At 47.8% G+C, this 21,295-nt stretch overlaps 1 protein-coding gene, 1 long non-coding RNA gene and 1 other non-coding gene across 7 annotated transcripts in view; all 3 read right to left on the bottom strand.

Annotated features, from left to right (window-relative positions):
- Positions 1–21,295, bottom strand: part of DOCK11 (dedicator of cytokinesis 11) — a 195,112-nt gene that overhangs the window by 161,744 nt on the left and 12,073 nt on the right. The gene's annotated exons all lie outside the window — the stretch shown is intronic.
- On the bottom strand, positions 3,572–3,644 carry TRNAK-CUU (transfer RNA lysine (anticodon CUU)). Its single transcript has one exon. It is a non-coding gene; the product is annotated as a tRNA-Lys (tRNA).
- Positions 9,512–12,012, bottom strand: LOC128311425 (uncharacterized). Its single transcript, XR_008289826.1, has 2 exons — positions 10,029–12,012; positions 9,512–9,980 (listed from the first exon to the last, which is right to left on the bottom strand). It is a non-coding gene; the product is annotated as an uncharacterized LOC128311425 (long non-coding RNA).

Below are 21,295 nucleotides of genomic sequence, written 5' to 3'. Positions count from 1 at the left end.
CTCTTGGTTTCGACTCAGGTCATGATCTCATGGGTTTGAGCCCCGTGTCGGCCCCCCTCCCCCCCCCCCCCCCCCCGTTACTGCTTGGGATTCTGTCTCTCCCTCTCTCTCTGCCCCTCCCCTGCTCGCTCTATCTGTCTCTCTCTCAAAATAAAGTTTAAAAACTTAAAAAAAAATTTTAGGGGGCGCCTGGGTGGCTCAGTCGGTTGAGAGTCCGACTTCAGCTCAGGTCACGGTCTCACAGTTGGTGAGTTCGAGCCCCGCGTGGGGCTCTGTGCTAACAAACAGCTCACAGCCTGGAGGCTGCTTCAGATTCTGTGTCTCCCTCTCTCTCTCTCTCCCCCCCTCCCCTGCTCATGCTCTGTCTCTCTCTGTCTCTCAAAAATAAATAAACGTTAAAAGAAATTTTTTTAATTTTTAAAGAGCTCTGCGCTTAGTCTCATTCGTTGCTCTGTCCCCAGCACCCCAAATGTATATCTTGAGTGACTGAATGACAAACCATGAATCCATTGGCAATATCCTTCTAACCCTGAGCATTGAGATTTTCTGCCTCTTCCAATTTTTCATGACGTCAAACGCAATCTGCAAACTACTCACTGAAATACACACTTCTGAGCAGCTGTCCCAAGGAGCCCTGCTATTGAACACCTTAACATGAATCATCACTCATCACTTTCTCTCTGGGGAAAGTCATAAGGTCATATACGAAATTTTCACGTACAAGGTGGCTCAGTCGGTTAAGCATCCGACTTCGGCTCAGGTCACGATCTCACGGTTCGTGGGTTTCAGCCCCCACTTACCCTGTGAGCAGAGGGTACCCACAGGTGTATTCTCTAGCTTCCTCCCCTAAAGCCATGTGACACATGCCCAGAAGAAGCACTAGCAAGAAGCACACCCCCACACTCTTAATGGAGTGCCCCCATTTTGCAATGCCAACCCTCAGCCCACGCAAGAGCCACCGTTGAGCCCTCAGACTTAGAACAACCTTGTCTCCACGGACCTGTACCCACAGCACGTGGCAGAACCACCATCATCATGACAAAGCTGTACCTTCCCCCCACCACCCCTGCCGTCCATTCTTCAACTAGACTAGCATAACCCTCGCCCATCCCGTCAATAGGACAGTGCATTCCCATCTTGCTTTCATTTTCAATTCAACCTGGACCCCGTGGCCAAGAGCCCCCTCACTAACCCCTTGTCATTCAAAACGACATCCAGGGCCATTCCGCAATCCTGGATCAAACCCCCTGATTATTTTTCTTTGCTGCTGCTGGAGACAATCCTGACTCGGAGTTCAGGGGCTTCATTTACTGGGATACAAATCCTCGCCTAGGCTGGGTTCTCAGCCCCACCCTCAAGGCTTTGACTGACTGCCTGTTAGCTCCCTGTGACCCCCAGAACAGACACGTGAGGTTTCACGAATGGAAAATCCCCTCTCTCACACAGTGGCGTCTTGGTGGATCTGCATAGCCTGACGCAAGGGCTCTCCTACTTAAACAGATGTCCCCACACTGATGTGAATGCACATATAACTCCACATCATTCCACATTTTTTGGCAGTCAACCCCTTTCGGGGTGCCACTTTCTCCATTCCTAAATAGGCTCCTAATCTGGGGTCTTAAGTGATCCTTGGATGGGATGTGAAACTCTGAAATTACATGGAAAACGCTATACATACATTTCTGTAGGAAAAGGTTCCAAGAGCTTTCAGAATCTCCAAAGTATAACCCAAGAAAGGTTAAGAGACACTGCCTTCCTCATCAAGATAAAAGCTTCTGCACAGCAAAGGAAATCATCAATGAAACTAAAAGGCAACTGACGAAATGGGAGAAGATATTTGCAAATGACATCTTAGATAAAGGGTTAGTATCCAAAATCTATAAAGAACTCACCAAACTCCACACCATAAAAACAAATAATCCAGTGAAGAAATGGGCAGAAGACATGAATAGACACTTTTACAAAGAAGACATCCAGATGGCCAACAGACACATGAAAAGATGATCAACAATGCTCATCATCAGGGAAGTACAAATCAAAACCACACTGAGATACCACCTCACACCGGTTGGAGTGGCTGAAATTAACAACTCAGGAAACGACAGATGTTGGTGAGGATGTGGAGAAAGAGGAACCCTCTTGCACTGTTGGTGGGAATGCAAACTGGTGCAGCGACTCTGGAAAACAGTGTGGAGGGTCCTCAAAAAATTAAAAATAGACCTACCGTATGACCCAGCAATAGCACTGCTAGGAATTTACCCAAGGGATACAGGAGTGCTGATGCATAGGGGCACTTGTACCCCAATGTTTATAGCAGCACCCTCAACAATAGCCAAATCGTGGAAAGAGCCTAAATGTCCATCAAGTGATGAATGGATAAAGAAAGTGTGCTCTATATACACAATGGAATACTACTTGGCAATGAGAAAGAATGAAATCGGGCCATTTGCAGCAACATGGATGGAAATGGAAGGTATTATGCTGAGTGAAATAAGTCAGTCAGACAAAGACCATACCATATGTCTTCACTCATATGGAGATCTTGAGACACTTAACAGAAGACCATGGGGGAGGCGAAGGGGAAAAAATAGTTACAAACAGAGAGGGAGGGAGCCCAACCATAAGAGACTCTTAGATACAGAGAACAAACTGAGGGTTGATGGGGGTGGGAGGCGGGGGGGGGGGGCGGGGGGGGGGGGCGGAGAAAGTGGGTTGGGATGAGCACTGGGTGTTGTATGTAAGTGAGGAATCGCGGGACTCTATTCCCGAAGCCAAGAGCACATTGTCTACACTGTATGTTAGCTACCTTGACAACAAAAAATAATTAATTAAAAATATAAAAAAAATACACTGGCTTCCTAACTTCATAGAAACAGGTTGCTTTTTTTTCATAGAAGATTTATTGGTTTGTGTAATTCTAAAGCAAATGCATGTTCACCGAAGAATTTTTCATCCACAAATAAAGAGAGAAAATAAAAGTCACTTAGAATCCCACCGTCTGTAGATGATCACTGTTACTATTTTGGCGTTCCTCTGCCTCTTTTCCATGTTTTTCTTTCAAATTGGGAGTCCCCCTACTGTTAATTTCTGATCATTACTGTCTTCCAAATAACATAAGAGAAACGCCAGAATATAGAGAATGTGGGATTAGTATTCAAAAATCCCTTTGATTTCCAAGCGACATCCACCCATAAATCATTTAATTGAGCACCTGCTATGTGTGTGACACACTACTCCAAAAGTAGGAAGTAAATCCTTCTCTGAGTTCTCACACAAAGTGTTAAAAATTCTAGGGATTTGGGGGCGCCTGGGTGGCTCGGTTGGTTAAGCATCCGACTTCAGCTCAGGTCATGATCTCACCATTACTGAGTTTGAGCCCCGCATCGGGCTCTCTACTGTCAGCGCGGAGCCAGCAAGCAGCCTGTTTCAGATCTTTTGTCTCCCTCTCTCTCTGCCCCTCGCCCCTCTCTGTCTCAAAAATAAATATTTAAAAACACCTTTTTCTAGGGATTTCGATAGAGAATGTGAAGCTCAGCCTAAGAAAGCCAACCTTTTTTTTTTTTAAGTTCTACACCCAACGTGGGGCTTGAACTCACGACCCTGAAATCAAGAGTCACATGCTCTACCGACTGAGCCAGTCGGGTGCCCAGAAAGTGAACCTTTTAAAGTGACTAGATCTGGGGCACCTGGGTGTCTCACTCAGTTGAGCGTCCTACTCTTGATTTGGGCTTAGGTCATGATCCCAGCCAGGGTCTTGGGATCGTGCCCTGTGTTGGGCTCAGCGATGAACGTGAAGCCTGCTTAAGATGCTCTCTCTCCTCTGTAAATTAAAAAAAAACAAAAACAAAAACACGTGACTGGACCTGTATCAAGTGGTTAAAACAAAAAGGCAGATTGTATTATAGTATTGATGAAACACAAACCATTAGAAGTGAGGTGTTTGTTTTTTTTTTAAGTTACTTATTTTGAGAGAGGCAGAGAGAAAGGAACAATCCCAAGAAAGCTCCGGCACTGTAAGCGCAGAGCCCAATGCCGGGTTCAAACTCACGAAACTGCGAGATCACGACCTGAGCCAATACCAAGAGTTGGTCACCCAAGGCGCCCCCAGCAGTCGGGTTTTTGTAAACAATAGCTTTCCTTCCCTCTATTACCGAAACGCAGACTCTCATCTAATAATAAAAATGCGTACACGATGAAAATAAACATGTGTGAGATTGGGCTACAGGGTAAAGGCTGGAGATCTTCGCGACCCATAAACTCGTTCTGAGAAACATTCCCTGTGTTTTGAGCAATGACGTTAGTGAGTGTGGCCTCCTACGGTGGGGACTATTCAAAGGAGAGCACTTGTTTGCCTGTTGAATTCTGCTGTGTTTAAAGGAGGAAGATCAGTGTAATTACTTCACCAGCCACTGCTTACATATTTCCCAACAAGAGAATTCTGGCAAAACAGAATTACTGCTTGTCTACTTTAAGTATATATAGGCAAAGGATGGGCCCACTGAAAATTCTTGCCATTTAAGTGTGCTCTCTCCAATGCCACTTTCATCCTGCATTTAAAGAATATTCTTTAAATATGGGATATTTAAACCCGTACTTATTTGCAAAGAGCAAATAAGCCTCTTTGCAGAATGGAAGCAGCACCCAGTGACATGCTCAAAAGCTTTCTGTCTCGGTCACCCCATCCCCCCCTCCCCTGCTCCCCGCCCGGCTAATTACTGGGCCTGTTCCCCTGGCCTGCGACCGACTGTCAGAGGTTTCTCCGTGGGAGCAATCCGGGTCTAGCCCAGTGAGCTTCCTGGAATTCTAGAACACACTGGCTTTCCACTGGAGAACCCGCCGCCTCTGGCCAACTCAAAGGCTTGCCCCGGCTACCTTGTAAATACAACCTGAGAGGAGCCATTCTGAAGCTGGGAGCAAGGTGGTCAGCAAGCAAACCGGAGACAAAGCCGCTGGCAAAGCCTGGGCATCTTCCTGTCCCTCGAGGACCAGAGGCCAAAGCTGCTTCTGGAAGACCCTGGGGGCAGTTTAAGAACCCTCACCGTTTCTGGGGTGCCTGGGTGGCTCAGTCGGTTAAACGGCCGACTTCGGCTTAGGTCACGATCTCACGGTCCGTGAGTTCGAGCCCCGCCTCGGGCTCTGTGCTGACTGCTCAGAGCCTGGAGCCTGTTTCAGATTCTGTGTCTCCCTCTCTCTCTTCCCCTCCCCCGTTCATGCTCTGTCTCAAAAATAAATAAGTGTTAAAAAAAAAAAATTTAAAAAAAAAAAAAAGAACCCTCACCGTTTCTTATATAAGGAGGCTTTCAATGGATGGATAAATGGGATGCGCTGTGGGGCTGACGGTGTAGCAGGAGGGAAGTCCAAGAACTTTAAGCCCTTCTGGGGGCGCCTGGGTGGCACAGTCGGTTAAGCGCCCGACTTCGGCCCAGGTCATGATCTCGCGGGTCATGAGTTCGAGCCCCTCGTCGGGCTCTGCGCTGACAGCTCTGAGCCCGGAGCCTGCTTCAGATTAAGCGTCTCTTTCTGTCTCTGCCCCTCCCCCGCTCATACTCTGGCTGGCTGGCTCTCTTTCTCTCAAAAATAAAATAAACATTAAAAAAAAAAAGTTAAAAAAAGGTAGCTGGAAGCCACACCTGCTGACCCGAGGTCCCTGTGCCCTGGCCAGGAGCTGGTCCCACAGTGTGGTCACGGCCCACTGCACTGAGACCGGCTTTCCGCAGAATGCGCACCATGGGGTTGTTCAAGGCACTGACATTTCGCCGGAGGATAACTGGGTGTTATCGTACCCCCTATTTGGGAAGTGGCAGAAAGGGAGTGTCATCTGTACTGACAGGAAGAGAGTACATACGGTCAAATGAAACCATGAAAAACTGATGCATTCGGCGTGGCGGCATGAGGATTTTTTTCCTTCCTTTTTCTTTTTTGTTTTTCCCCCAAAGTCTTCAAGCACACACAAGTATTACTGTTATCATCCCAAAACATTTCGCTGTGTAACCGTCACCGCCCTCCATTTCCGAATTTTTTTCATCAATTCAACACCAACTCCTCCTTCCCACCCCCCACCCCCACCCCCACCCCCAGGCCCTGGTAACAGCTAATCTGCCTTCTGTCTCTTTGAATTTGCCTGTTCCGGGTACCCCACAGAAATAGAAACACACAACACTTGTCCTTTCGCGTCTGGCTTATTTCACTTAGCATGACGTTTGCAAGGTTCATCCGTGTCGTGGCACGTGTCAGAATTTCATTCCTTCAAAGCCTGAATAATATTCCATTATACAGGGGCGCCTGGGTGGCTCAGTCGGTTAAGCGTCTTGACTCTTGATTTCAGCTCAGGTCACGATCAGCTCAGGTTCGTGGGATTGAACCCAGCGCCCGACATGCTGCGCGCGCGCGCTCTCTCTCTCTCAAAATAAATCCATAAATGCTTTAAAAAAAATTCCACTGTACATATATACCATGTTTCGGAGATCTGCGGATGGACATTTGGGTAGTTAAGTCTCTTGGCTCCCGTGAATCACGCTGCTGTACGAGCCCCTGCCTTCATTTCTTTTGGGTGTAGACCCTCGAAGTGGAGTTGCCGAATCATACGGGAATTCTAAATTTAAGTTTTTGGGCAACTTGCCAAGCGGTTTTCCACAGCGGCCGGACCACTGGTACATTCCCACCAGCCGTGCCCAAGGGTTCCAATCTCTCTACATCTTCTCTAACACTTGTTATCAGTGAAGAGGGATCTCCTTGTGGTTTTGATCTGCATTTACCCCATACTTAGTTTGACATCGACTATCTTTTCCTATGCTTATGGGCCATCAGCGCCCACTTCTTGGGTGAACTGTTCCTGCAAGTTCTTTGAGCATGTTCAAACCATCCGTTCCCCGTGTTAATCCAATAGAGGCTTCGCAATTTTTTTTCTTCCACTCGGTGGGGTGCCTTTTCATCCTCTCGATGGTGTCCTTGGGTACACAAAAGTTTTTAATCCACCTTATTCTTTAAAGAAGGTACACGACAAAATGCGTTAGCCTTATACCTCTTTTTAGACTTCTCTTGGGTGGGTACAGGAACAGGAACTGAGGGCCTCTCAATGAGGTGACAACTCGTTACTCCTCCCCCAACGTGGCTTCTCCCTGACACTTGTATGCTGAGAGTCGGAACTCACGCGGTGTGTGATAGGTGAGCCTTGTCGGGGCAGCAGGGATGGTGGGGACACGGAATCCTGTAGACTTTTTTTTTTTTTTAAGTTTATTTATTTATTTTGAGAGGAGGGGGAGAGCATGGGAGGGGCAGGGAGAGAGGGAGAGAGAGAGAATCCCAAGCAGGCTCCTCACTGTCAGTGCAGAGTCCGACGCAGGGCTCGATCCCACAAACCAGGAGACCATGATCTGAGCCGAAATCAAGAATCCGATGCTCAACCGACTGAGCCACCCAGGCGCCCCGGAATCCTATAGACAAATTTTAAGGTTCCCTGGTTCTACCAGGCAGGCACTTCATAAGCTATCCTTTCACTGGTTGGTTCTGGACTCCACATCCTCAACCTTCCAAACCTCTCACACACGAGATACACGTGCAGAGTTGTTACCACGGAATGGACTGGGACGTTTAAGGCACTGTTGTGAAAAGCAGCATCCAAGTTCAGTTGATTAACGAGCGATGTCTTGCAATACGCGTAGTTGCGTGATCACAACTGAGCCAATGGTTCTTGACGTTCGCTTTGATACACAACTGCGCTGGATTACAAGCACGTTTCCAGAACAGACTGTGCTCAGAAACCAAGGTTTTACTGTTTATTTGTCACGTGGGATTTTATTTTCGCACGAATTCTGACGTATGGCCAATTTCTACAGACAGTGAGAAGAAGTAACACATACTCATTTTCTTCCAGGGAGGACCCTGAAACCATAGGCAAGTCCCCTGATACGGCTGTGCTTCAGTAGCTTCTGGGAATAAATGAAGTCTACGTTTCAGGACTATTCTGACGCCGAACTGTTGAATACCTTTGCGCCAAAGGGTAGAAACCCAGGGCGTGCCTGTAAATTGGGATTTCCTGCTCTACCGAGTAAGCATTTGTCACCAAAGGCATTCTCAATCCTAGATCACTAGTCTACCAAGCCATTGTTTCCTAAGTAGAATAAGATCTGAAACTTTTACTTTAAACTAGGAAATAGGTCTCCACTTCTGAATCAAGTCAGAAGGATATCGGAAGGAAGGCCTCCACCTTCCAAAACAACTGGCTTAGAAATTTGTGTGGGGGCGCCTGGGTGGCTCAGTCGGTTGAGCGCCTGACTTCGGCTCAGGTCATGACCTCACCGGTTGTGAGTTCGAGCCCCGCATCCGGCTCCCTGCTGTCTGCGAGGAGCCCGCCTAGGATCCTCTGTCCCCTCCCTCTCTGCAATTCCCCGCGTGCTCTCTCTCAAGAATAAGCAAAACACTTAAAAAATTGTTGTAATACAAGGGGTACCTGGGTGACTCAGTCTCTTGAGCCTGTAGCTCTTGATTTTGGCTCAGGTCATGATCCATCCACAGGGTGGAACCTACTTAGGAGTGTCTCTCCCTCTCTCTCTCTCTCTGTCTCTCTCTCTGTCTCTCTCCCCCCCCCCCCCCCGCCTATCTCCCCTGCTCATGCTCGCTCTCTAAGAAAAAAAATAAAATTAAACAGAAATTTGTGTTCAGTAACTTTTATTCTTAGGAAATCCCTTTTTGTACTTACATCATTAGGGAAATAAAACCCTCAACTCCTTTAGCCTACGTTCACATGCTCTACCTACAAAGCCACTTTGTTATGGGGTGGGGGGGTGGGAAAAGGAAAAGTAGCTCCTCTCTGCCACAATTCTTTTTTTTTTTTTTTTTTGATGTTTACTTATTTTTGAGGGAGGGAGAGACAGTGTGAGTGGGGGAAGGGCAGAGAAACAGGATCCGAAGTGCACTCTGTGCTGGCAAGCGGGGCTCAAACCCACGAACCAGGAGATCGCGACCTCAGCTGAGGTCACACACCTAACTGACTGAGCCCCACCCAGGTGCCCCTTCTCTGCCACAGTTGGAACACTTTATTGAAAGCTTGCTAAGCCCCGGGTGCTGTGCTAAATTCAACTACCGGTGTTAACAACTCACTGAACTCTTCCAATAATCCTAGGAGGTGGAAAATACGATCATTACTCAGATTTTTATCAGTGAGAAAAGGGAGACTGAGCATGATTGGGTAACTTAACCAAATGAGTGTTAACAGTCAATGGGGTAGGCCGAATCCTACGATGCCCCCTAAGATTCCTGCCCACGGTCTACTTGCCCTGTATAAACCCCTCCCCTTGAATGTAAGTGGAACCTGTGAGGATTAGGAGGTGGCACTCCCCTGATTCCATGAGTAATAAATTGACTCGGAGTTGATCAAAAGGGAGATGATCTTAGGTGGGCCTGACCTAATCAGGTGATCCCTAGAAGAGGGACTGGGCTCTTCCTGGAGAGTGAATCACCTGCTGGCTTTTTATTTTTTACTTATTTTTTTATTTTAATTTTTTAGAGAGAGAGAGAGAGAGAGAGAGAGAGAGCAAGCAGGGGAGAGGGGCAGAGGGGGAGAATCTCAGGCAGGCTCCGTGCTGTGGAGCCCGAGGTGGGGCTCCATCCCACGAGCCTGGGATCATGCGACCTGAGCCGAACTCAAGAGTTGGACGTTCAACCGACAGAGCTGCCCAGGTGCCCCCTCCTGCTGGCTTTTTAAAGAAAATTTTTTAACGTTTTATTTTATTTTTTAAGAGACAGGGAGGGACAGAGCACGAGCAGGGGAGGGGCGGAGAGAGAGGGAGACACAGAACCCGAAGCAGGCTCCGGGCTCCGAGCTGTCAGCACAGAGCCCGACGCGAGGCTCGAACTCGTGGACTGCGAGATCATGACCTGAGCCGAAGTCGGACACTCAACCGACTGGGCCCCCTAGGCGCCCCCCTGCTGGCTTTTTAGAAGCAGAATGCCATGCTAATAAAGGCCCACATGGCTAGGACCTGAAGGCATCCTCTATGAGCTGCCAGCCAGCCCCATCTGCAGCTGACAGCCAGCAAGAAAACAGGACCAGTCAGTCCTACAACCACAAGGAACCGAACTGCGCCAACCTGAAGGAGCTTGGAGAAGGCCCCTGAGCTTCCAGGTGATAACGCCCCTGCCAACACCTGTGGGACTGTGAGGAAAGACTGCAGCTGAAAACCCTGCCCGGGTTTCTGACCCAGAGAAACTCTGAAATAAGTGATTTCGAGCTGCTCGCTTTGGGACAAGATGCTGTGCAGCAACAGAAACCTAATACGGTCAGGATTCCAAGCAGCGCCCTTTAACACTGACGACCAGGCCCTTAACCACTGCGGGACTCACTGAGGCAGCTTCACCAATCCCTAAGCATTTTTAACTCTTCAAAAAGAACGGGGACATAAGTTTCGATTGAACAGTAATGGTTATGATCTTTGCCTGTTTTGATGGCCTTCTCAAGTTTCAGACGTGTTTTGATCCTAGTCTCGTGCCGACAGACATTTTTTGATTCATTAAAGAGCTACAAATACAATACGGTATTAGGTAAATGTGAAAAAAAACCAAGCAGGACGGAAAACATAAGATTTTATTTACCAGGAACACCTTGTTGGAGCAGGCTCAGCCTTTGTAAGGGCTCCAGGCTGTGGTACTTAACAAATATTTTCCTTTTGACTCCGTGGCGTGATCTACAAGATCTGTCATCTGCTGCCTCCAAGGAGATGACAGCACATTACCTCTTTTAAGAGGGCCCAACTGAAACTTCACTGACCAGAAGAAGCCAGTGAATTTTTTGGCTGGAGTGATATCCATGGAGATAGAATCTCCAGAAATCAAACACTGGTAAAAAATCCACTTCAAGAGAATCTCGGGGCGCCCGGGGGGCTCGGTCAGTTGAGCGTCCGACTTTTGATTTCAGCTCAGGCCATGATCCCAGAGTCATGGGATCGAGCCCCACATCGGGCTCCGCACCGAGCATGGAACCTGCTTCGGATTCTCTCTCTCCCTCTGCCCCTCCCCGGCTCACAGGCGGTCGCCCGTGCTCTCTTTCAAAGAAAAACGTAAATAACAAATAGAAAAATAAAGAGAATCCGTCTAAAAGCAAGTGAACTGGATGCATCACGCTACTAAGAACTCCAAGTATATGTTGGCCGACCATATACAGGAAGGTTTGATTCTGGCCCTAAGATCATAAAAAGAAAAACGAAAACTAACCCAGTTTTCCAGAGTTTATTGCTTCCTTTTGGAAAAGCTTCTGCTACACATCTGGAAGTGATTTTCTAACACACTAGCTCCAATGAGTCATCTACAATATTAAGCAATGATTCCATAGGGTGAACCCTGATCATATTTTTCCATTAAGTGGCATCCACTGAGGTCAATGAAAGGCAAAGGCTAACCCAGTCTTGGAGGACCGCACCCTCCCCAGCCCCATTTTATATTGTGGAGAACGTGGGTTTTAAGAGGTGCAGGAATGCAATTTATCTCCCAGCACTAATGCAGGACTCCTTCTACTGGTTTCCTTCCACTGGTCATGTGCAGAAGATGGATCCAAAGGCTGCTTGGGCGGGGGGGGGGGGGGGGGGGGGCAAGCCTAAGTAAAGCTGGCAGGAACACCATTATGAGGCCATGTATAAACACAGAGCAGTCAGAAATGCAGGGGGTCGGGATGGAGGGGGGTGGTGGACTCCCTGGACAAAAGAAGAAGACAATCTATGCTACCCAGAGTTCAGCAGCTCAAGACTCTTCACTTGGCCAGCAAGGATTTCCCCAAGGAACATTCTAGAAAGGACTGCCAATTCACCCCTTGCTCTTTTGGCCACATCCTAATATACCGACTCCAACCATCAACTTTTAACCCATATCATATTGGTTTCCTAATATTTAAAACTTCTAGCATTGATGTTTACAAGTATAATTCCAGTGCATTCCCCAAGTGTCTTCGGACGCTCGGACTTCTTTCAGGTTCCAATGAAGGAATGAGTCATGTTCCTCCAGAGGCGAAGGAGCCACTTAGAGAGGCTATTTTAAATCCTTCAGGTGACAAGGGTATTATTTAGTTCCCAGAAACAATAATTGACTAACTGGCTTCTTCGGGGCTGAAGGAGTTAATGCAACTTCCCAGAGCCATTCTTCTCTTGCAGGCACCAAAACAATTTGATTTTAAGCGGCACAGGAGCTAGGAAAACCTAAACCATTAAATCCTACCTTCCAAAAGATATAAATCGGTGGGTGTTCATTTGCATTACAAAAGGATTCTTTGCCTTGCCAAAGGATCCCAATCAAGTTTATTCAAAAATCAGATTCTCCTAATATATGCTAAATGATTTGATTTGCACGTGGGCTTCAGAGCAAACACAGCTGTCCTGAGTCGGATTAGCAGGTACCTTTTCGCCTCGATTTTGGTGCTTCAAGACCCATTTCAGAGATGCGATGCCCTCCGGGGTCACACAGTGTGAGGTCGACCTTAACATTTCTGACTCCTACTCCCCGATTCTAATGATAAAATTGCTTTGCTTTTTACCCAGCACTTTTCATCCGAAGCCTTCAAAGTGTTCAATCCACATTTGCTAGTCTTCATAATTATGCCAAACAAGCTGGCACGAGAGCTGGCAGTGGAAACCTTCCAGAACTACCGGGGATGTGAAGAAAAATACTAGGACCACTGACAGGCAGAAAACTAAATGGTCCACAGAAACACAAAGGCCTACATTTAAGTTTATTTCTTACAAAACGAAAAATACAAGATTTCGTGAATCTCACTTTTTAAAAAATAGACCATCTTTTTTTCAAGCAGATTTAGGTTCAAAGCAAAAGGGAGCAGAAAGTACAGGGAGTTCCGTTCCCATATACCGCCCTGCGCGCGCGCGCGCGCACACACACACACACACACACACACACACACACACACACACACTGCTCTCCCATTATCAACATCCCACACCAGAGAGGTACACTTGTTACCATCCATGACCCTATACTGACCCATCATCATCACCCAAGGTCCACAGTTCAAACCAGGGCTTTAGCAAATACACAACGGCATGCATCTACGTTCAGGTGTCATACAGAACAGTTTCACTGCCTCGAGAATCCTGTGCTCTGCCTATTCATGCCTCCCACCGTCCTACTTTTTTAAGTTATGAAGAAGAAATACTCAAAACCCAGTTTAAATACAGCACATCGATGTTTACATATGTTTTATAGGATGACCAGAGTGGGGGCGGGAAGAAGTAATGGGGGAGAAGACCCACGGAGAGAAGGCACGAGAAAGAAATTAACTCGGGGATGTGCATGCTGGTGGAAGAAGAAAAGCACACTGTACAGAGCGAAAAAAGACCCGGTTCACCAAGCTGCGCACCGTAATCTAATTATCTTAAATGTCAGAGGCGAGACCTTCCATTTCGGAGCTCCTGATTTATAGTAATTCTCCCATCCATTTGTTCTGAAAGCCACAAGAAGTCTAAGATTATTTTTTAATGAAAGAACAAAGATACGGCATGTGCAAAATCAGGAGCACTGCAACCAGAAATCTCTGCAGCGTCAATGCACGTCGCCTATTAATTAGCTTTACTCGAAATGTAAGTCCCTCGAGTGATTACTGTTATTAATGGCAGCAAAGGGGGAGAAAAGTCAAGGTAGGCATTTCTGCCTCTCAAAGTTTATTTTAAAAAATAGGAAACAGGGGCGCCTGGGTGGCTCAGTCGCTTAAGCATCTGACTCTTGGTGTCAGCTCAGGTCATAATCCCATGGGTCCGTGGGATCGAGCCCCACATTGGGCTCTGGGATGACAGCAGGGGAGCCTGCTTGGGATTCTCTCTCTCCTCTTTCTGCCGCTCCCCTGCTCTCTCTCTCTCTCTCAAAATAAATAAACTGAAAACAAATTTTTAAGTAAAAAATAGGAGATCTAGAAACAGATCCCACGAGTCACATGTAAGTATAGAACACATAAATTCAGCAAGCCTGAAAGGGAAGTATGGAACTTGTCTGGGATTCTACTTTTTCTGATTATAAAACTAATACCTGCTCCATACAAAAGAAATGAACATTTTCAACACAGAAAACAAATCAAGAATAAAACGGACTCATGGTCCCACCATCCAGAAATATGTACCGTTAATATTATAGATACACATGTACACTTATAAATATACACACTCTCTCACGCCCACCTTGAAAATGCTTTCTTTGAATACAATATTTATTTAGTGCTTGTGATGTTCCAGACGTTTTTCTACGTGCTTTATTGTGTTATTTTACTCAGTCCTTACAACCACCTTGTGAGGTCAGAACTATCGCTGCCTCCATTCTACAGATGAGGAAGCAGAGGCACAGAGTGACGAAGCAACTAACTGCACACGTGTCGCGTAATGCTCTATTTTACAAAAATACGATCATGCTTTTTCACCACCTCAGCGTTTTTCCACGTCAGTAATAAATACAGATGCCTTAATGACCGCATGGCTTGCCGGTGTTTAGATGTACCTTGGCCCAACCCTTTACTCTTGAACACTTGGGGTGTTTCAATTTGGGGGCGGGTTGTTGGTTTTGCTATTAGGACCCACGGCGGTTGTTATCATTATTTCCACTTGACTAACAAGCACAAGAAATCTCCACAAAGTTCAGTCGTGTGCCCAAGGCAACGCAGACGGTCAGAGGAATTGCTGGGCCCTTCCGGCACTCTTGACTACCGTGCATTAGCTCTCTCCACTCTCTGCCAGCTCCTTATGGCCCTTACATTCTAATGGACAGAAGTGGTCAACAACTATAGTTATGGGACAGAAGGAAATCAATTCCCTCTAAAACCAAAGAACTAGTGTGGGAGGATGGAGAAATGCCCCCCCACCCACCCCAAGATCTGCCCCCATCCCAATCCCTGGAACCCGCAGATGTCAAATGGGGCCTTACACAAGTGATTGAGTCAAGGCTCTTGAGGTGAGTTGATCATTCCGGATTACCGGGGTGGACCCTAAGAGCCATCACCAGTGACTTTTTTTTTTTTTTTTTTTTTAGTGTTTATTTCCGAAAGAGACAGAGTGTGAGCAGGGGAGGGGCAGAGAGAGAGGGAGACACAGAACCCAAAGCAGGTTCCAGGCTCTGAGCTGTCAGCACACAGCCAGCCCGACACGGGCTCGAACTCACGAACTACCAGATCATGACCCAAGCCGAAGTCGGACGCTTAACCGACTGAGCCACCCAGGCGCCCCACAGATGACCTTAGAAGAAAGAGGCAAAGGGAGATGTGACACAACTGAAGAGAATGCAGTGTGATCACACGGGCAGAGGCTGCAGTGATGGAGCCACAAGCCAAGGAAAGCCAGCAGCTCCCAGAGCTGGCAGAGACCAGGAACCGACCCTTCCCTAAATTCTGCAGGGGAAATGCGGCCCAGTGATAGATTTTGGACTTCTGCCCTTCCGAATTACAAGAAAATAAACGTGTTGTCTTAAGCCACCCGGTCTGGGGTAACTTGTTCCGGCGCCACAGGAAATCAATACAACTAGTAGCAGGCGAGAAGTCTGCAGAAGGAACGATTTGCTCCAAATGGGGGGGGGGGGGGCTGAGTGTGTGGTGGGGGGAGATGGCCATCAGACCTAAACCCTGCAGGACAGACAGAAGTCCCTTGAGCAGCAATGGGGCTGGAAGGGCAGTCCAGGAAGAAAAATCAGTGTGCACAAAGGCATGGAGGTGAGAAGGGGGGCAGTGCGTTTGGGGAGCAGCGAGAGTCCGGCATGGCCAATGTTCAGACCGTAGTCGACGGGATGCGGTGGGAGAAGAGAATTCAAAGGTGGGATGGGCCCCACTGGTGCACAGGAAGGGGCGTGAAGGCCCACTAGGAAATCTAGGTGCTTGTTTATAGTAACGTGGAGCCAAAGCAGACAGAGTTAGCATTTTTCTGGGTTTGAGGATTTTGTGATTCTCTTCCCTCACGCTCTCCGGAGTGGCGGCAGAATGGTGGTCAGTTTCTAGCTATTTCGAGACAATAGCGGTTTTTGCTTACTGTCAAAATGAATCCACTCTGACGCGTTATACCACCGGGGACATGCGGACGAAATCCTGCTTAGATGATTTCTCCGGGGAGGGGCCAAGAAATATGGCGATGGGATAAGACTTCCTCGATTCCACCCGCTGTCGACTGGAAGGATGTTCCTGCTCCCCAAGGCACCCACTCTGAAATGTACCTGGTTGCGCTGAAATACACGTGGCCTCTACCTAATAATTACCCCAACCGAGCAGAATCCTCCATTAAGGTAAGCTACAGGGACTTTGTCCTGTGGAAGGTTTCACTTTTGGAAGCTCTACTGAGCCAAAGGCCACCCTTTCCCAGCTCAACTCAGCAGAAAAAAAAAAAAAAAAAGTGATGCAAACTGGGCTCTGTATCTATAACTACACCATTTCTGGGTTTTTTTTTTTTTTTAATTGTAGTATTTCCTAAACCCTCCACTTCTTTTAGTTGGAACTAAACCCAAAGCCAGGGCATTTTCGGGGACACCCTGGCCAGATGTGTAGCTCCACGACACGTCCTTGGCATCCAAGGCCATTGGATTTCCAGAAAAGGCACCCAGCCATCACTAGCTCAGGCCTCTGGAATTTTCCACCCTTGGCTAAAGAAAAGGTTAAAAAAAATAAACATGGCTCTGTCCCACGGAGAGCACTTTGTGGCCAAACACGGAGGAGAAGAGGAAGGAAGAGGTGAGAAACAGATGAGAAAGGGAGAGTGGAAGCGTGGCCACCATGGAATGAGGTTCCCCACAGCATGGTGGAAGGGAGCAGCAAAGGGCCGGCTGCGAGACGGCTCTGGAGCTGCGGCTGGACCAGGGAGCCAGACCCATGCACTTTACCGGAAAGGCGGCAGGGCATCCTCCACCCCCGGTACCTTGCCCTAAGATTTAATCCCTTAACAAGAAATCATTGGAAACAGATTCTCTGCTTCGGTTCAAGCAACTGTTCTAAAAGCATTTCCCGTGAGATTTTAGCATGACCTGAGGCAGGCAAGTATCTATCTTCCACAGCTCAGCATGCCTTTCTCTCGGTCTCTGTCTCTCCAGCTCCCTCTCCGGCAACATGCTTGGTTTCTAGCTCCTTCTAGTATACCCCAGAGCCCCAGATGTTCCAGAGTGCTAAGGCATCGGCTGTGTCACGAAGCTCACTGATCGAATGCACACTGAGGTTCAGGTGAGGGCCAGTAAAACAAAGGAAAACCCCTGAAGCAGAAAAGTAGTAAATCAGTAAAATAATACGAAACAAAATACAAGAAGCCAGGCTGAAGGGAAAAGGGCCTTTAATTTGGAGAAAACACCAGTTTCTAAAGAAGATTTAAACAGGACTACCGTTTAATACTCTTCCGTATTTTACAGATTGGTATACAAGTGTATGGAACACATTAGAAAAAACAATTTAAGATCATGCTACCGAGAACATCTGAATGTTTTCATTGAGACGGCGGATAAGGAAAATTAGAATTGTTTTCCTACTAAGGGGGGCGGGGAATGTAACTAGAGAAAGTAAGGACGGTTAACGCATATTTTGTCTCTACAGATTTTTAAACAAAATCGGGGTTGGGGGGGCTGTTTCCCCAACCTTTTACATCCTTTTCAAAGCACTACAGCCAGGTCAGTTAGCCAAGGGCCTGAAAAAAGGCCAGGCCTCAGAGAAATATAGCCGTGGCCAATTAGAATTGATGTAAAAACAGAAAATGCAACCCCCATGTGTGATAGAGCGCTTCTTCAGAGCAGTGAATCTCTCTGCCACCAGCTCCTCACGGATATTCTACCTGCCGGTGTGAGGGCCACTGCAAACGCCATCAGCCAGTGAGTTTTTGTGGTGTATCTCTAAGATGGCAGCGACTAGATTCGGTGAAGAGAGGAAGTTTCGATTTATCTCTCAGTTGAAATCATCACGAAACCAGAAGGAAACCAGAGAGATTTTCCAGTCCTTTCTGTTTCTCCAATCATGTGTTTTAGAAACCCATTTCTGGAAAAGGGTCCTGCAATTCCCTTGGATATGCAGGCAGGCCATGCCTGGTCTAGCTTGACCTTCAGGAGGAGTGAAGTGTCTCTCACACAGGACACATGAGAAGTGTCTTGGGGGTGGTCAGCCAAAGAGTTATTCTCTGTGATTGAAATCATCTCTTTCTCTTTTAAACACACACACACACACACCCCACTACTCTTCTCTTTAGCTGGGGGTGGAAAATTCCATAGGCCTAAGCTGGCTAAGTGCCTAAGTGTCTGGCCAGCCTGTATCCTGAAACACCTCAAGTCTGAGAGCGGTGCCCACTTACAAGAACTCCAGACTGAGGGAGTCTTGTGTGGGAAAACAATTTCTTCTAATTACGAAGAATTTAAGAAAACATCCAAATTGAAATCGCAGACGGCAGACCTGTATTGCTTTCTTTCAGCCAAAATTCTCAAAAGGGATTGTACTTCCTCATTTGAATTCTGCGAAGACGTCTGCACCTGGCTCACAGTTTACCAATCTAGCAGATCTCTGTTCCTCCTCTGCCATTTCAAGGATCCATGTTCTCCACATGGATCCTCAACCTCCAGCAAGATCCGTGGGGTAGACAGAATAATGGCTTCCCAAAGAGGTCCAACATCCTAATCCTTGGAACGCACGTCTTTGTCACTTTACATGGCAAAGGGGACTTTGCAGACGGGATGAAGGATTTTGAGCTGGGGAAGCCATCTTGGATTATCCAGGCAGGACCCATGTAATCCTAAGGGTGCTTCTAAGTGAGAGAGGGAGGCGGGAGAGAGAGTCAGAATCAGAGAAGGAGAGGCCAGAGTGACAGGATGTCAAAAAGACTCGACCAGCCATTGCCCGCCGAAAGATGGAGGGAGGGGCCATGAGCCAAAGAACGCAGGCAGCCTCTAGAAGCTAGAAAAGGCCAGGTAATGGATTCTCCCCTAGGGCCTCCAGACGAAGTGAAGCCTTGCTGACTTTCTGATTATAGGACTTCTGACCTCCAGAACTGTGAGAATAAACTCACGTTTTGAGCCACTACATTTGTGGCAATTTGTCACAGCAGCCATAGGAAATGAAGACGGCCATGCGTCTAGTCCAAACGTCGGCAGGGCCACTGGCTGGGCTGCCTCATCCTGGACACTCTGCCTCTCCTCAATTCTCTAAGCAGACACTCAGCCCTTCAGTCCACTGGTCCCACCGTGCTCAGCTCAAGCTGTTTTAGGGTCACAGGGAAGGGAGGGCAGTCCTCCCCAGGACCAGCAGGAAGACCAGAACTCACGTCTAGAGCAACTGGGCAACTGGCTGGAAAGCCAAGGCAGGGGCTCAGATACAGGGGATGGGGTAAGTCAAGGACACCATGACTGGGACAGTGACATAAAGAGGACAAGGAAGAAGACAAAATCCAGTGACCAGGAAATGAGTTTTAAATACAGGGCAGAAGCGGGGTGCCTAGGTGGCTCAGTTGAGCGTTGGACTTCAGCTCGGTAATTACCTCGCGGTTCATGAGCTCGAGCCCCGCGTGGGGCTCTGTGCTGACAGCTCAGAGCCTGGAGCCTGCTTTGGATTCTGTGTCTCCGTCTCTCTCTTCCCCTCCCCCATTCACACTTTGTCTCTCTCTCTCAAAAACATTAAAAAATTTTTTTAACTTGAAAGAAAGAAAGAAAGAAAGGAAGAAAGCAAGCAAGCAAGCAAGCAAGCAAGCAGGCAGAAGCAGCAGCCCGTAGGAGTTGAGGCCTATCCAGAACCTGAAGTCTGGATTTGAGACTCCTCTGATGTCCCCTGCTTAGGCCCAGGCTGGTCTGAGCCTGGGACGGTGCTGAGCCAGCAGTGGACAGCAGAGCAGGAGTCAGGAGGAAAGGAAGGAGGGAGGGAGAGAGGAAGGAGGGAGGGAGAGAGGGAGGGAGGCAGGGAGAGAGGGCCAGGCTTCAGTTGCAGTACCAAAGTGAGGAGCCTTATGGAATTCTCTGCTGGCTCTCCTGGTGGGCATTCTGCCAGAATGTTCATTTGCAAGCGGGAAGACAGAAGCAAAATTCCTCCAGAGGCAGTCACGGCGGTCACTGGTAGTGGACAGTGGAGAAGCTCTTCTCCCGTGGGGTCAGCTTAGCGAGGAGAGCCTTCTCTGCTCCACAAGCCATAGAGCATCATGGAAACACTCTTCTGGACAGAGGGAGAGCGATTGGACCCTAGGAGCTTTTTTTCTTTTTAAGGTTTATTTATTTTGAGAGAGAGTGTGTATGTGATGGGGGAAGGGGCACAGAGAGAGAATCCCAAGCAGGCTCTGTGCCATCAGTGCAGAGCCTGACCTGGGGCTTGATCCCAGGAACCGTGAGATCATGACCTGAGCCTAAATCAAGAGCCGGACGGACGCTTAACGGACTGAACCACCCAGGTGCCCCCCCCCCACCACCCAGGAGCTTTTAATAATGATGCAGTTCAATTTTTGCAACAGTTGATTCAGCGCCCTCCTGGACTGAAGTTACTTCTTGGTGGTTAAGTTAGGCACTTTACAAGGTGGCATTCCCTCCTTCAGGTCTCTAGGAAACCATTTAACGCAGTGAAGCATTAGAAACTTGTTAACCTACGAAAATAAACTGGTTATGCCAATAGCACTCTTCCATGCACACGAGGAGCATGGACACCGGGTCCTGCAAGGCGTAAAAAGCTGGCCGTTTCGCAAGTGGGAAAACTAAGCTACTAATATCAAAGGCATGGAGAGACATACATATGTTATTTTTGGGCAGCGCTAACCCGTGCAAAAAAATCATAAAAACAGTTTCATGAATATGATCCCAGGTACCTCTGCAGAGCCAGTGTTCTGGAGATTTTTTTTTTCCATATAGTTATTCAAATAGCAAAGAACGGAAGAACGGCCAATTGCAAACGGTTCTCAAAATCCTTAGGCTTACTTTGGCAAGGAAAAATCTATATGGAGCTTGCCCACATTTTTCAATCACAACCCCACCCCTCTCTTTTTGTTTTTGTCCTCACCTCCTCCTTTCCCACTACGGAGACCTAAGCTCGCTCAGAAACAAACACTGCTTCCCAGGAGAAGGAGATCAGCACCTAAACCACACAAAAAGAGCTTCCACAGCCTGATTTATGGGAGAATCCAGCCCAGAAGCTAGTGCTTCCTTACCTGATTACACCAAAGGAGTCAAGACACCTGGAGTTCATTACCTGTTCTGTCATTTACTCCATAGGGATCGCCTGGGGCGCCTGGGGGGGGGGGGGACTCAGTCGGTTAAGCCTCCGACTTTGGCTCTGGTCACGATCTCGTGGTTCGTGCGTTCGAGCCCCGCGTGGGGCTCGATCCTGTCTGGGAAGAGCCCACTTCAG

The sequence above is a fragment of the Acinonyx jubatus genome, chromosome X (assembly GCF_027475565.1).
Source record: "Acinonyx jubatus isolate Ajub_Pintada_27869175 chromosome X, VMU_Ajub_asm_v1.0, whole genome shotgun sequence".
NCBI lineage: Eukaryota > Metazoa > Chordata > Mammalia > Carnivora > Felidae > Acinonyx > Acinonyx jubatus.
The sequence above is the reverse complement of the archived record's forward strand: the minus strand, read 5'-3'. Positions and strand labels throughout refer to the sequence as shown.